This window comes from Procambarus clarkii, unplaced genomic scaffold (genome assembly GCF_040958095.1).
Source record: "Procambarus clarkii isolate CNS0578487 unplaced genomic scaffold, FALCON_Pclarkii_2.0 HiC_scaffold_980, whole genome shotgun sequence".
Taxonomy (NCBI): Eukaryota; Metazoa; Arthropoda; class Malacostraca; order Decapoda; family Cambaridae; genus Procambarus; species Procambarus clarkii.
The window spans coordinates 25,001-39,102 of record NW_027190012.1 but is presented as its reverse complement, the minus strand read 5'-3'; the positions used below and the strand labels follow the sequence as shown (position 1 = coordinate 39,102).

Here is a 14,102-nt window from a genome sequence, read left to right as displayed (position 1 = left end):
TGACTAGTTTTCGGGTGAGCAACCTGGACGCGAGGTTTCCTGGTGGTGGCCACCACAGCAGCAGCCGCAGCCTTCTTGGTAGGCTTTGCTTCTACCATGATGATGATGAGATAACCAAGGTGATGAGAGACGCTCAGACAGTCACGGGGGAATGATGCTGCCGCCGCTTGAGCCGAACCTATTTATGTGCCGGCACGGTACAGAAGCTGCAACCTGGCAACTCGTCCACCAATCACAACGGTTGGTTTTACGGCTCCGAAACCTGGATCCCATATCTTCTCTAAAATAGAAGCATTTGTTCATGTTCTTTGTAAAAGTATCATAAAGCAGGACAGATGAGACAAATATCATAAAAACTGAAGAGCAGATGAGCACACACATATGTATGTATTACAAAAGAAAATCCACAAATTCATTAGAAATTGGCAGGGCAGGCTGAGGAAGTAGGTAGATGTAAAATGTCTGTAAATGGCGAAAGAACATAAACCCAAGACTGAATAAACGATGTTAAATATCCATGCCAAGGAGACAAAAATATGTTAGGATACAATTACCATTAAGACACCACAAGAAGGTCCGTATCCTGCCGTGATGACTAAAAAGAGTTGGTTATTAGCCACAATGTGTAGGCAGTCTCATGCCAACGGCCATACCACGTTGAGAACACCGCTTCTCGTCCGATCAGCGAAGTTAAGCAACGTTGGGTTTGGTTAGTACTTGGATGGGTGACCGCCTGGGAACACCAAATGCTGTTGGCAATAATGTTTTTTGTTTTGTTTTGTTTTGTTTCGTTTGTTTTTGTTTGAATGGCTGGCTCCACGGGAAATTCACGGAGTTGTGTGGAATAAGGCCTGGTAAAATGAATTAATATGTATGTCATGTTTAAAACAAACTCGCTTAATATAGTGTGTGAGGCTTTATACAAAAACAAACAACCAAAACAAAACATGTTGTGTATATATATATATATATATATATATATATATATATATATATATATATATATATATATATATATATATATATATATATATAGCTTAATCCGGGTTTGAACTCGCAACTCCAAGAATACGCATCACTTATATACACTTTACCACTGGACCACAGCTGCAGGACACTTGATGCTGAGGTATCAATTTAATGACGTAAATGCCATTTCCACAAATAAATGATAATTTAAAAGTATTTGTATGTACAAATCTTTTCTGTTTAAAAGGCTACAATATCAGTTACTGATATAATTTGTGTTAATGTTTCTATACCCACAGGAAGGCATGTTTTTGCTTATATGTAAGGGGTACGGAGAAGGAATCCACAGACCATCGGTCCCCTTCCCCCCCCCCCCCCCCTCCCACCTACTACCACCACCACCACCACCACCACCACCACCACCACCACCACCACCACCACCACCACCACTACTCACCACCACCACCACCACCACCACTACTCACCACCACCACCACTACTCACCACCAATCACCACCACCACCAATCACCACCAATCACCACCACCACACCTAACCGAAAACCCCCTAACACATCAACCCTCCCCCCAATCAACAGGCGAAATAATAACCCTCAAATGCCTGCCTGCCTGCCAGCCAGCCAATACTAACGGTCTTCTCAGAAAGAAAATCTCTTTGTATCTGTATTACTTGATGAAATGTATGATTCTAATAATGAAAATAAATTTTGATGTCGGTTGTATGAGCATAATGACCAATATGCACATGATATGAATGAATTAAATAGTGTAGTTTTAAGTAATTAGGTTGTAGACACATTAAGCGGATATGATATTTGACGCGTCCAGAACTGGTGATTTTTGGTTTAGTTTTAAATGCACCACCACCATTGCTTCCCCAGAGCCTAATTAAGGACCGGTAAAAGGAGTCAATATGTATGTCATCTATAAAACCAAAGAATGAATAAAACACACACACACACACACACACACCTACATAATAGTATTAGGAAGATTGTATGGCAAAAAAAAAAAGTACTCCCATTGGGTCGTTTGAACTCGCGACTTCCAAAACACCAGCCACACACCTTACCACCCAGCCACCATAGAGTTGGTATAATTGTGCAACTTTAGTTATAAAACTAAAGTTCTTATTGTCTCAAATCTTATTGTCTGTTCTATGAAAAGGCATGATGTAAATTATGTATTTTTTGAATGATTGAATTGTAGGCACATTAAGCGGATTCGATATTTGATATATCCAGAAAAGGTGATTTCTGTTCAGTTTTAAAATGCATCACCGTTAACGCTAAAGGACTGGTAAAACGACTCGATGTTTGTCATTTTTAAATAAACACTAAAACTAGGCCCTTAACATATATAATGTTTGAATATAAATTGAATGCATATAAATACAAAGTGGGAGTGGCTGGCTGGCTGGCTGGCTGGCTGGCTGGCTGGCTGGCTGGCTGCCTGCCTGCCTGGCTGGCTGGCTGGCTGGCTGGCTGGCTGGCTGGCTGGCTGGCTGCCTGCCTGCCTGCCTGCCTGGCTGGCTGGCTGGCTGGCTGGCTGGCTGGCTGGCTGGCTGGCTGGCTGGCTGGCTGCCGCCCGCCCGCCCGCCCGCCCGCCCGCCCGCCCGCCCGCCCGCCTGCTTGCCTTGCCTTGCCTTGCCTTGCCTTGCCTTGCCTTGCCTTGCCTTGCCTGTCCTGTCCTGTCCTGTCCTGTTATTGCCTTGCCTTGCCTTGCCTTGCCTTGCCTTGCCTTGCCCTGCCCTGCCCTGCCTTGGCTGCAGCTGGCTGGCTGGCCGTAAATCAACTCTTAACAACACCATACCACACCACACCATCACTCATCACCCATCACCCACCACCGGCCCCAGTCTCCCAGCCTCTCTTATATACCCGAGCAGGCCCTTTAAATTATTTGAATTGTTGCACTTCGGCCAATGGCAGGCACGATCGCTGCTGCTCAAACATATTCTGGTTCACAAGTATTATAATATATTATATTATATATATTATATATATATATATATATATATATATATATATATATATATATATATATATATATATATATATATATATATATATTCATGAAACACATTAAAACCTTGATCATTTATTCATTCATTACGTCTAGTGAAGAATTGCTTTTGTTCATTTGTATGATTAAAAATTGATAGAATATGAATTCCTCGCTTAAAGTAAAATATAAAATATATATTGGATTTATATGATTGGTTAATATTCCAAGTGATGCTGAATATCCCCTATAATTTTGTTTTTGTTTGTTTGTTATGTACACATTCCAAATGAAATCAATATAAATGTTATTATTAATGTTTGAAAGTTGATTGTCTACTTGAATCTCTCTATTAAAGTGTGTGTGGCTCCGGATGGAGCCTGGTTATGGTATTTGTCGTGGTGGGTGGCAGAAGTGCTTACTTCTTCTCTGTCTTCTTTGGCAAAAGAACTGCCTGAATGTTTGGAAGAACACCTCCCTGTGCAATGGTTACGCCAGACAGAAGTTTGTTGAGTTCTTCGTCGTTGCGGATGGCCAACTGCAAGTGACGTGGGATGATACGGGTCTTCTTGTTGTCACGTGCGGCGTTACCGGCGAGCTCCAGAACTTCGGCAGCGAGGTATTCCATGACGGCTGCCAGGTAGACAGGAGCGCCAGCACCGACGCGTTCGGCGTAGTTGCCCTTACGCAGCAGACGGTGAATTCTGCCCACGGGGAACTGAAGTCCGGCCCTGCTGGAGCGAGACTTTGACTTGCCCTTCACTTTGCCTCCCTTGCCGCGTCCTGACATTGCTGCTGCTGTTGTGGGTTTGTGGTGTTTTATGCCGCCCCGCAGATCGAGCTTCGTGTTATATACCCCGCTCAGGATCAAGGGAGCCCGCCACTGACCAATCAGCGCGCTCCGCCACGCGACCCGCTCTGAGCTGAGTCGCGAGCGGGATATAAAAGGAAAGCTCGCCTCGCGCAAAAGTTCATTATTGTATCGCAACGCCAGCCAGCCAGCACGAGCATCATCATGCCACCCAAGGCATCTGGAAAGGCTGCCAAGAAGGCCGGAAAGGCCCAGAAGGCCATTGCCAAGGGCGATAAGAAAAAGAAGCGCAGGAGGAAGGAGAGCTACAGCATCTACATCTACAAAGTGCTGAAGCAGGTCCACCCCGACACTGGTATCTCTTCCAAAGCCATGTCGATCATGAACTCGTTCGTGAACGACATCTTCGAGCGCATCGCCGCCGAGGCTTCTCGCCTGGCCCACTACAACAAGCGTTCCACCATTACCAGTCGGGAGATCCAGACGGCTGTAAGGCTCCTGTTGCCCGGAGAACTGGCCAAGCACGCCGTCTCTGAGGGCACTAAGGCCGTCACCAAGTACACCTCCTCCAAGTAAACGGCTTACTTACTGCCCTGTGGTGGTGGCTTGGCCTCAAACCAACAAACTCGGCTCCATTGGAGCCACACTTTAATTTCTAAAGAGATTGTGAGTGTTAGACACCAATACTATTATAACAAAAACCTCTGTCACTGAAAGCAAATAGCTATAAAATGAGAATATTTATGAAACTGTCTGTGTGTGTTTCTCTCTCTCAGTGTTTGTCTGTCTGTGTGTCTGTCTGTCTGTCTGTCTGTCTGTCTGTCTGTCTGCCTGCCTGTCTGTCTGTCTGTCTGTCTGTCTGTCTGTCTGTCTGTCTGTCTGTCTGTCTGTCTGTCTGTCTTGTCTGTCTTGTCTGTCTGTCTGTGTCTCTCTCTCTCTCTCTCTCTCCTCTCTCTCTCTCTCTCTCTCTCTCTCTCTCTCTCTCTCTCTCTCTCTCTCTCTCTCTCTCTCTCTCTCTCAACACATATAAGCACTCGGTATCTTTTTTCTAGAGATTAGAGATTCATTGTTATGTTCCACATTAGGATTACTATGCAGGCCACCCTCTTAGGTTTGAAAATGTCAAGAAAACGGTTAATTTAAAATGTCATCTCCTAACTTAACAGATTAAGCCAGAGGACCGAAAACAGAATAAAACAGGACTGGACAGTATATGTCACTTATACAAGCTGCTTTTATTTCTAGTACAGTATGACAATTTTTATTTTGGGGGGGGGGGGGGGTGATCCTTGACAGTGCATAAGAGTGAAAAGCGACGGCGTTTTGTTTGTAAGAGAACAGGTTGTACTACAAATGACTTGATTTATTGATATCACATGTATGTATGACACCTAAATTATGCTAGGAATGTCTGAAATCTCCTTAGAAGGATATTTTGGCCCTGAGAAGGGCCGAGTTTGGTGTATACTAGGGTGGTCGATTTAGCTTATGCACGCTCTCCACGGATACGGCGAGCAAGCTGAATGTCCTTTGGCATGATGGTGACACGCTTGGCGTGGATGGCACAGAGGTTAGTGTCCTCGAAGAGACCGACCAGGTAAGCCTCGGATGCCTCCTGTAAAGCCATGACGGCAGACGACTGGAAGCGAAGATCGGTCTTGAAGTCCTGGGCAATCTCGCGCACCAGACGCTGGAAGGGAAGTTTCCTGATGAGCAACTCGGTGCTCTTCTGGTAACGACGGATCTCACGCAGGGCGACCGTTCCGGGCCTGTAACGGTGAGGCTTCTTCACACCCCCTGTGGCAGGAGCAGACTTGCGTGCTGCCTTGGTGGCCAGCTGCTTACGAGGAGCCTTGCCTCCCGTGGACTTGCGAGCAGTCTGCTTGGTGCGAGCCATGGTGAACAACTGTGGTTTGTGATGGCCGGCGCCGAAAAATTTTTGCTTATATACGCCGTCTCGAGGCGCTTGCTCGAGCGCCATTGGCTGCTCGACTCGCCTACGTCACCCCGTTGCCCCTCCCCTCCTTCCTCTGACTGCAGCCAACAGGCGGCTCACCTCAATCACTATTATCGCTGATTTTGCTCTATTTTTGGATTTGTGCAAAAGTCATTTCACAGGGACGTGAAACAGACGAGTAGGCAACTGCAGTTTTGAAAGCGTTGTGAGAAAGCCGTGTCTACTCGACCACAAGCGTAAAGTAAGGGCAGGCAGGAGTTGCAATGCTACTAGTACGTCCGCTTGATGGGATATAGTCGGGAAATCGTGCGGGCATTCGTCAATTCGATTCACACAACTTCAACACCATGACTGGACGCGGCAAGGGAGGCAAGGGACTCGGAAAGGGTGGCGCCAAGCGTCATCGTAAGGTGCTACGTGACAACATCCAGGGCATCACCAAGCCCGCTATTCGTCGCTTAGCTCGTCGTGGCGGCGTGAAGCGTATTTCGGGTCTCATCTACGAAGAGACCCGTGGCGTCCTGAAGGTGTTCCTCGAGAACGTCATCCGTGATGCTGTAACCTACACGGAACACGCCAAGAGGAAGACCGTCACTGCTATGGACGTGGTGTACGCTCTGAAGCGCCAGGGTCGTACCCTCTACGGATTCGGCGGATAAGAGCTTGGCTAATCCATCGATTCCACCCACCACCACCTCAAAACGGGACCTAATTAGGTCCCTATACTTTTTTACTGAAGGGCTTAATAGACGATAACATAAATTGTTTTGATATCAGCTAGCACATTGGGTCTTATGAAATCTATTTTTTATCCTCGCATGCTTAAAGGGACTCTGATTGGGGAGGGAGGGGGGGGGGGGAAGGTTTGTTACGTTATATACTAGCAGAGCAGGATCATTGGTGGGGGGGGGGGGGGGGTGAGGGGAGAGAGAGAGAGAGAGAGATCTTTCCCAACTCTTCCTTTTTACATGAGTGAGCTACCCGTTTTATTCATTTTATCCTTCTCAGAGCTGTTTTGATAGTATCCAAATGATGGTAAATGAAAAGGGAGGACACGAATATCTACCCAGAATTCAGGACTGGCAATCGATATGCATGTTTGAGTGCGAATCTTTTTCTCTCTCAACTTAGGTATACGTTTATGTCGTACCTAAAAGCGAGAACCACACTATTGGGACAAGTATGCAAGGCCCAATTTTCCTAACAAGCACAGTTAATTTTGTTATTTTCGAACATTTCTTTCCAAATTGGTTTATCCAATTAACAGTATTATATTAAGATCATGAATTGCTGGGTTAGGTTAGGTTAGGTTAGGTTAGGTTAGGTTAGGTTAGGTTAGCTTAGCTTAGGTTAGGTTAGGTTAGGTTAGCTTAGCTTAGCTTAGCTTGGGTTAGCTTAGGTTAGGTTAGGTTAGGTTAGCTTAGCTTGGGTTAGCATAGGTTAGGTTAGGTTTGATTACATTTCTATGTTAGATTTAACTCAAATTCAAAACAATTGCAGTCATTCGGCTTGTTAGTCAACTTGCCTCTAATAGGGGCAATTTGTCTAACAAGACTATTTAGTTTTGTGTGCATGCATATATATATATATATATATATATATATATATATATATATATATATATATATATATATATATATATATATATATATATATATAATATATATATATATATTATAGCTTCAAGACTCCGAACCAATATAGAAGCATCAAGAGGAAGTGCTTGTGTTATGGGCCAATAGGCCTTCTGCAGTTACTTCCATTCTTATGTTTTTATTCCCATTGGTTCGTGTTTTATCTTGTGTAAATGTCAATCACCTTACCCAAAACTTTGGTACCATATCACCTCACCCATGTGTATATATAAATATAAATATATACACATGGGTGAGGTGATATGGTACCAAAGTTTTGGTAAGGTGATTGACATTTACACAAGATAAAACACGAACCAATGGGAATAAAAACATAAGAATGGAAGTAACTGCAGAAGGCCTATTGGCCCATATATATATATATATATATATATATATATATATATATATATATATATATATATATATATATATATATATATATATATATATATATATATATATATATAATATACAGAGTAAATCTACCCCAAAAGTAATGATTTATTTGTCTACAAAACTAAACTCTTTTTGGAATCATATGAGGCCCCTCCACTGAGGGGGGAGGCCTGGATGTTTATTGTCATGTGTATTCATGCTGCTTGCATGTCGTCGTTTATTTTGCCTTTGTTGTTTTCTTGACAGCTTTCTTTGCCTTGGGTGGTTTGGGAGATTTGAAGCTCTCTTTATTTTGGGCTTTTTGTTCCCAACAACAAGCTGCTGCTGCTGCTTCTTTTTCAAGGCTGTAGGTGGTTTGTTGCTTGTGGCGGCTTTCTTGGGAGTTACCACGGCCTTCTTTGCTGCTGTAGATGGTTTCTTGGTTGTTGTGGCTTTCTTGGGAGTTAGAACGGCCCTCTTCTCTGCTACGGCCAGCTTGAATGATCCACTAGCTCCACTTCCCTTGGTCTGAACAAGAATGCCGTCAGCCACTGCTTTCTTGAGAAATCTTCGGATGTAAATGGCGATCTTGGCAGCCTCGACTTTGTTGTTGGCAACAACGTACTTCTTGATTGCTTGTAGAGACGAGCCCTTACGGTCTTTGAGTGCTGCGACCGCGGCTAGAACCATTTGACTAGTTTTCGGGTGAGCAACCTGGACGCGAGGTTTCCTGGTGGTGGCCACCACAGCAGCAGCCGCAGCCTTCTTGGTAGGCTTTGCTTCTACCATGATGATGATGAGATAACCAAGGTGATGAGAGACGCTCAGACAGTCACGGGGGAATGATGCTGCCGCCGCTTGAGCCGAACCTATTTATGTGCCGGCACGGTACAGAAGCTGCAACCTGGCAACTCGTCCACCAATCACAACGGTTGGTTTTACGGCTCCGAAACCTGGATCCCATATCTTCTCTAAAATAGAAGCATTTGTTCATGTTCTTTGTAAAAGTATCATAAAGCAGGACAGATGAGACAAATATCATAAAAACTGAAGAGCAGATGAGCACACACATATGTATGTATTACAAAAGAAAATCCACAAATTCATTAGAAATTGGCAGGGCAGGCTGAGGAAGTAGGTAGATGTAAAATGTCTGTAAATGGCGAAAGAACATAAACCCAAGACTGAATAAACGATGTTAAATATCCATGCCAAGGAGACAAAAATATGTTAGGATACAATTACCATTAAGACACCACAAGAAGGTCCGTATCCTGCCGTGATGACTAAAAAGAGTTGGTTATTAGCCACAATGTGTAGGCAGTCTCATGCCAACGGCCATACCACGTTGAGAACACCGCTTCTCGTCCGATCAGCGAAGTTAAGCAACGTTGGGTTTGGTTAGTACTTGGATGGGTGACCGCCTGGGAACACCAAATGCTGTTGGCAATAATGTTTTTTGTTTTGTTTTGTTTTGTTTCGTTTGTTTTTGTTTGAATGGCTGGCTCCACGGGAAATTCACGGAGTTGTGTGGAATAAGGCCTGGTAAAATGAATTAATATGTATGTCATGTTTAAAACAAACTCGCTTAATATAGTGTGTGAGGCTTTATACAAAAACAAACAACCAAAACAAAACATGTTGTGTTATATATATATATATATATATATATATATATATATATATATATATATATATATATATATATATATATATATATAGCTTAATCCGGGTTTGAACTCGCAACTCCAAGAATACGCATCACTTATATACACTTTACCACTGGACCACAGCTGCAGGACACTTGATGCTGAGGTATCAATTTAATGACGTAAATGCCATTTCCACAAATAAATGATAATTTAAAAGTATTTGTATGTACAAATCTTTTCTGTTTAAAAGGCTACAATATCAGTTACTGATATAATTTGTGTTAATGTTTCTATACCCACAGGAAGGCATGTTTTTGCTTATATGTAAGGGGTACGGAGAAGGAATCCACAGACCATCGGTCCCCTTCCCCCCCCCCCCCCCCCTCCCACCTACTACCACCACCACCACCACCACCACCACCACCACCACCACCACCACCACCACCACCACTACTCACCACCACCACCACCACCACCACTACTCACCACCACCACCACTACTCACCACCAATCACCACCACCACCAATCACCACCAATCACCACCACCACACCTAACCGAAAACCCCCTAACACATCAACCCTCCCCCCAATCAACAGGCGAAATAATAACCCTCAAATGCCTGCCTGCCTGCCAGCCAGCCAATACTAACGGTCTTCTCAGAAAGAAAATCTCTTTGTATCTGTATTACTTGATGAAATGTATGATTCTAATAATGAAAATAAATTTTGATGTCGGTTGTATGAGCATAATGACCAATATGCACATGATATGAATGAATTAAATAGTGTAGTTTTAAGTAATTAGGTTGTAGACACATTAAGCGGATATGATATTTGACGCGTCCAGAACTGGTGATTTTTGGTTTAGTTTTAAATGCACCACCACCATTGCTTCCCCAGAGCCTAATTAAGGACCGGTAAAAGGAGTCAATATGTATGTCATCTATAAAACCAAAGAATGAATAAAAACACACACACACACACACACACACACCTACATAATAGTATTAGGAAGATTGTATGGCAAAAAAAAAAAAAGTACTCCCATTGGGTCGTTTGAACTCGCGACTTCCAAAACACCAGCCACACACCTTACCACCCAGCCACCATAGAGTTGGTATAATTGTGCAACTTTAGTTATAAAACTAAAGTTCTTATTGTCTCAAATCTTATTGTCTGTTCTATGAAAAGGCATGATGTAAATTATGTATTTTTTGAATGATTGAATTGTAGGCACATTAAGCGGATTCGATATTTGATATATCCAGAAAAGGTGATTTCTGTTCAGTTTTAAAATGCATCACGTTAACGCTAAAGGACTGGTAAAACGACTCGATGTTTGTCATTTTTAAAATAAACACTAAAACTAGGCCCTTAACATATATAATGTTTGAATATAAATTGAATGCATATAAATACAAAGTGGGAGTGGCTGGCTGGCTGGCTGGCTGGCTGGCTGGCTGGCTGGCTGGCCTGCTGCCTGGCTGGCTGGCTGGCTGGCTGGCTGGCTGGCTGGCTGGCTGGCCTGCCTGCCTGCCTGCCTGCCTGCCTGCTGGCTGGCTGGCTGGCTGGCTGGCTGGCTGGCTGGCTGGCTGGCTGGCTGCCCGCCCGCCCGCCCGCCCGCCCGCCCGCCCGCCCGCCCGCCCGCCCTGCTTGCCTTGCCTGCCTTGCCTTGCCTTGCCTTGCCTTGCCTTGCCTTGCCTGTCCTGTCCTGTCCTGTCCTGTTATTGCCTTGCCTTGCCTTGCCTTGCCTTGCCTTGCCTTGCCCTGCCCTGCCCTGCCTTGGCTGCAGCTGGCTGGCTGGCCGTAAATCAACTCTTAACAACACCATACCACACCACACCATCACTCATCACCCATCACCCACCACCGGCCCCAGTCTCCCAGCCTCTCTTATATACCCGAGCAGGCCCTTTAAATTATTTGAATTGTTGCACTTCGGCCAATGGCAGGCACGATCGCTGCTGCTCAAACATATTCTGGTTCACAAGTATTATAATATATTATATATATTATATATATATATATATATATATATATATATATATATATATATATATATATATATATATATATATATATATATATATTCATGAAACACATTAAAACCTTGATCATTTATTCATTCATTACGTCTAGTGAAGAATTGCTTTTGTTCATTTGTATGATTAAAAATTGATAGAATATGAATTCCTCGCTTAAAGTAAAATATAAAATATATATTGGATTTATATGATTGGTTAATATTCCAAGTGATGCTGAATATCCCCTATAATTTTGTTTTGTTTGTTTGTTATGTACACATTCCAAATGAAATCAATATAAATGTTATTATTAATGTTTGAAAGTTGATTGTCTACTTGAATCTCTCTATTAAAGTGTGTGTGGCTCCGGATGGAGCCTGGTTATGGTATTTGTCGTGGTGGGTGGCAGAAGTGCTTACTTCTTCTCTGTCTTCTTTGGCAAAAGAACTGCCTGAATGTTTGGAAGAACACCTCCCTGTGCAATGGTTACGCCAGACAGAAGTTTGTTGAGTTCTTCGTCGTTGCGGATGGCCAACTGCAAGTGACGTGGGATGATACGGGTCTTCTTGTTGTCACGTGCGGCGTTACCGGCGAGCTCCAGAACTTCGGCAGCGAGGTATTCCATGACGGCTGCCAGGTAGACAGGAGCGCCAGCACCGACGCGTTCGGCGTAGTTGCCCTTACGCAGCAGACGGTGAATTCTGCCCACGGGGAACTGAAGTCCGGCCCCTGCTGGAGCGAGACTTTGACTTGCCCTTCACTTTGCCTCCCTTGCCGCGTCCTGACATTGCTGCTGCTGTTGTGGGTTTGTGGTGTTTTATGCCGCCCCGCAGATCGAGCTTCGTGTTATATACCCCGCTCAGGATCAAGGGAGCCCGCCACTGACCAATCAGCGCGCTCCGCCACGCGACCCGCTCTGAGCTGAGTCGCGAGCGGGATATAAAAGGAAAGCTCGCCTCGCGCAAAAGTTCATTATTGTATCGCAACGCCAGCCAGCCAGCACGAGCATCATCATGCCACCCAAGGCATCTGGAAAGGCTGCCAAGAAGGCCGGAAAGGCCCAGAAGGCCATTGCCAAGGGCGATAAGAAAAAGAAGCGCAGGAGGAAGGAGAGCTACAGCATCTACATCTACAAAGTGCTGAAGCAGGTCCACCCCGACACTGGTATCTCTTCCAAAGCCATGTCGATCATGAACTCGTTCGTGAACGACATCTTCGAGCGCATCGCCGCCGAGGCTTCTCGCCTGGCCCACTACAACAAGCGTTCCACCATTACCAGTCGGGAGATCCAGACGGCTGTAAGGCTCCTGTTGCCCGGAGAACTGGCCAAGCACGCCGTCTCTGAGGGCACTAAGGCCGTCACCAAGTACACCTCCTCCAAGTAAACGGCTTACTTACTGCCCTGTGGTGGTGGCTTGGCCTCAAACCAACAAACTCGGCTCCATTGGAGCCACACTTTAATTTCTAAAGAGATTGTGAGTGTTAGACACCAATACTATTATAACAAAAACCTCTGTCACTGAAAGCAAATAGCTATAAAATGAGAATATTTATGAAACTGTCTGTGTGTGTTTCTCTCTCTCAGTGTCTGTCTGTCTGGTCTGTCTGTCTGTCTGTCTGTCTGTCTGCCTGCCTGCCTGCCTGTCTGTCTGTCTGTCTGTCTGTCTGTCTGTCTGTCTGTCTGTCTGTCTGTCTGTCTTGTCTAGTCTTGTCTGTGTGTCTCTCTCCTCTCTCTCTCTCTCTCTCTCTCTCTCTCTCTCTCTCTCTCTCTCTCTCTCTCCTCTCTCTCTCTCTCTCTCTCTCTCTCTCAACACATATAAGCACTCGGTATCTTTTTTCTAGAGATTAGAGATTCATTGTTATGTTCCACATTAGGATTACTATGCAGGCCACCCTCTTAGGTTTGAAAATGTCAAGAAAACGGTTAATTTAAAATGTCATCTCCTAACTTAACAGATTAAGCCAGAGGACCGAAAACAGAATAAAACAGGGACTGGACAGTATATGTCACTTATACAAGCTGCTTTTATTTCTAGTACAGTATGACAATTTTTATTTTGGGGGGGGGGGGGGGGGGGGGGGGTGATCCTTGACAGTGCATAAGAGTGAAAAGCGACGGCGTTTTGTTTGTAAGAGAACAGGTTGTACTACAAATGACTTGATTTCATTGATATCACATGTATGTATGACACCTAAATTATGCTAGGAATGTCTGAAATCTCCTTAGAAGGATATTTTGGCCCTGAGAAGGGCCGAGTTTGGTGTATACTAGGGGTGGTCGATTTAGCTTATGCACGCTCTCCACGGATACGGCGAGCAAGCTGAATGTCCTTTGGCATGATGGTGACACGCTTGGCGTGGATGGCACAGAGGTTAGTGTCCTCGAAGAGACCGACCAGGTAAGCCTCGGATGCCTCCTGTAAAGCCATGACGGCAGACGACTGGAAGCGAAGATCGGTCTTGAAGTCCTGGGCAATCTCGCGCACCAGACGCTGGAAGGGAAGTTTCCTGATGAGCAACTCGGTGCTCTTCTGGTAACGACGGATCTCACGCAGGGCGACCGTTCCGGGCCTGTAACGGTGAGGCTTCTTCACACCCCCTGTGGCAGGAGCAGACTTGCGTGCTGCCTTGGTGGCCAGCTGCTTACGAGGAG

At 44.7% G+C, this 14,102-nt stretch overlaps 2 non-coding genes across 2 annotated transcripts; both read left to right on the top strand.

The window, feature by feature from the left end:
* The first annotated feature begins 639 nt into the window (after positions 1-639).
* Positions 640-758, top strand: LOC138361896 (5S ribosomal RNA). Its single transcript, XR_011227263.1, has one exon. It is a non-coding gene; the product is annotated as a 5S ribosomal RNA (ribosomal RNA).
* An 8,344-nt stretch (positions 759-9,102) lies between these two features.
* On the top strand, positions 9,103-9,221 carry LOC138361895 (5S ribosomal RNA). The gene has a single exon (XR_011227262.1). It is a non-coding gene; the product is annotated as a 5S ribosomal RNA (ribosomal RNA).
* Positions 9,222-14,102: the final 4,881 nt, after the last annotated feature.